Source organism: Equus asinus, chromosome 1, assembly GCF_041296235.1.
Source record: "Equus asinus isolate D_3611 breed Donkey chromosome 1, EquAss-T2T_v2, whole genome shotgun sequence".
Classification (NCBI taxonomy): domain Eukaryota; kingdom Metazoa; phylum Chordata; class Mammalia; order Perissodactyla; family Equidae; genus Equus; species Equus asinus.
Window position 1 is genome coordinate 110,154,725 of NC_091790.1, and position 2,929 is coordinate 110,157,653.

Here is a 2,929-nt window from a genome sequence, read left to right on the forward strand (position 1 = left end):
TCTCCTCCCAGAGAGGCCCTGCCCGCGCCGTCGCCGGCCGTGCGCAGTGGCCCCCCCTGCCGGCCGGGGGGCGTCGCCGCTCCGGAAGCGGGGGACGGTCCTTCCCAACCTCGATGAAACAGCCTCCACTTCTTCGGGGCTCATAATGATGGAGCTTGAAGGTATCTCTCCTTCCACGCTGAGCTTAATCATGAATCATTTCAATTTGTATTTTAGATGTTATCCCAGATGTTCCGAGAGTGTGAGGGGGCTTGTTGACTAGCTTTAATGTAATTTGGGGAGAGCTGTTTCGTTGGGAAATTTCCTGTGTCATTATCTTTGGATCTTGCTTTTAAGGATGATCAGATTCAACTAGAGATGACCCTTCAGTTTCCTGCCTAGAGGGTGCAGATCTGGTTGTAAACGTTCTTGGAGCCGAATGGAGGAAAAGGACTCAGGATCTAATGTGCACTTTGCACAGTGCAGAGACCCAAAAACACCTGTTCTTTGTCAGGTAAAGTTATCTGACAGCCAGCAAGAGGTAGGTAGAGGACTCAGGGATTTGACCAACTTTAAAAGCAACCATGGAAGGAGGTAGCATAGAGACTAAAACAAGTGGTGGGCGGGGTGGGGGGGGGGGGGGGGGGGTGGTGAGCAACCCTTAGAAGAAACAGAAACCATTCAGTGGGGAGAAAACTTAAAATATGTCTATTGTGAAAGATGACATGAGTGGAACCATACTAAAATAGAGCCAGAGCAGTCATTTCAGAGGAATTGCCTTGCATGTCTTGTTTCCTTTATCTTCCGAACTGGACCAAACCACCAACATTCCAAAGAAGTCAGTAAGGACAAGGATATCTTGTCTGTAAGAACTGATGGAACCAATCAGTGAAGTACAAGTCTAGCCTTTTGCCTGATGATTGAACCTCAGGCCAATCTATGAAGTACAAACCTAGTCTTATCTCATCTAGCACCAATGAACTCTTCTTAAATACAACTCCCTTTTTCCATACAAACCTTGAGCCCCTCTCCTATAATCGGGACACTATTTGGGTTTCTACCTGCATCTGTGCTCCCTAAATTACAATTCTTTGATCCCAAATAAATGCTTTGCCTCTTAAGCTGGTTTCTGTTTGTGTAGGTTGACAGTATATATACATATATATTATATGTAAAATCAATATTCTCAGATATGAAATACCATTGCAACCATAAAACAATAACAGGATACTATTATATTTAAAAAGGAGCATTCAGAGACCAAAAAATCTGATAGCTGACATGAAAAACTCAATGAAAAGGTTGAAAGATAAGTGTTGGGAAATATCCTAGGGAAAAGAAGCAAAAGGACAAAAAAAGGAAAAACAGGAAAAAAAATAATAAATTAGAGGACCACTCCAGGGGGGCCAAAAATCTGAAAAATAAGAGTTCCAAAAGAAAAAAGCAACTGGGGTTAGGGAAGGAGTGATCATCAACAAAACAATTCAAGGAAATTTCCCCAAACTAAAAGTCATGAGTTTCCAGATTGAAAGAGCCCACTGAGTGCCCAGCACAATGGGTAAAAGTTGACTCACCCCACGGCTCATCGGTTGAGACTGCAGAAAACTGGGGGCAAAAAGACAACCTTAAGCTTCCAGAGAGAAAAAGCGATCTCCAACAAAGGATCAAGAATCAGCATATCTTTCCATTTTTCAGCAGTCACGAAGAAAGCTAGAAGACATGGGAGTGATTCTATCAAATTTCAAAAGCAAATTTATTTCAAACTAGAGTTCTATACTTGATCAGTAGTAAACTACCAATCAACTAGGGGCAAAGGATAAAGGTATGTTCAGACATTTGAGATCTCAAAAAATTTCCCTTTTATTTACTTCTCCTTTCTCAGGAAGCAACTGGAGGTTGTGCTTCACTAAAATGAGAGACTAAACAAAGAAAAAAGGAGACATGGGATATAAGAAACAGAAGATCTAACACAGGGGAAAAATGAAGTATGATGCCCTGACAACAACTATGCACTCGACATCGATTGGTGTAGGTCAGAAGGCTCCAGAAGAGACTCCTTCAGAAAGGTGAAACTGATAGAACACCTCATCTATCTAAATCTCTGGAGGGAGAGATTTAAACAATCATTAAGAAGTTTGGGTTTGACTTAGTGGTGAAGAATAAACCAAAATAAGATAATCATTAACTGCAGGAAAAACAGAAAGCTGAGCAGAAGAGAAGGAATCATAGTATACTATTTTTGCCCAACATGTTGAGTAATGTTTACCTGGTAATGATGAAGTAAACACAAATCTTTTTTTTTTTTTAAGTACAATATAACTAGATTGGACAGGTAAAGGGATGGGAAGTGTGGTGGGGGTGGCGGAAGGGTTGGGAGAAGGAAGAAGAGCTAAATCTTCATTTTCCATTAAGTGAAGTCAATAGGTAATGCCTAAAAGTGAAAAATCAAGAAATAGCAATACAAACATTTTATATGGAGAAATGAAGGTAAATACCAAAATAACCAGTTGAAAGAGATGAAATGACTGCCTTTGAGGAGAGGGAACAAGGTAAGGGAAAGACTGGAGTCACAGTCTCTGCTGATTCATTGTAAAACTTAACAAGGCTTCTACAGAATTATTTGACCCTAAATCACAGGCATGTATAACTCTGATAAAAATAAAAAATAAAATTAAAGGAGTAAAAAGATTCTCTAAACCCAAATGTTTGCTTCTGAAGAATTCACTTCCTGGTAAAGGAAATACAAATGAAAATCTATAATTTAAGATTGAGTGCAGTGGGTTCAACAATGGAAATGTTTGCATGACTGGGGGAGCACAGAAAACAGCTACTCTCTGGGGAGTGGAGAGAGACACCTAAGATGGACACAACTCCAGGCAATAATAAGGACAAAATAGGAGATAAATTGTGTGCGCTAGGCTCTTAGCAATCCATAGTGCTGGTGTGGGTT

At 40.5% G+C, this 2,929-nt stretch overlaps 1 long non-coding RNA gene across 1 annotated transcript; it reads left to right on the plus strand.

Moving 5' to 3' along the window:
• The first annotated feature begins 22 nt into the window (after positions 1–22).
• LOC106825223 (uncharacterized) lies at positions 23–2,461 on the plus strand. Its single transcript, XR_001396585.3, has 3 exons — positions 23–161; positions 337–520; positions 1,862–2,461. It is a non-coding gene; the product is annotated as an uncharacterized lncRNA (long non-coding RNA).
• The last annotated feature ends 468 nt before the right edge of the window (positions 2,462–2,929 follow it).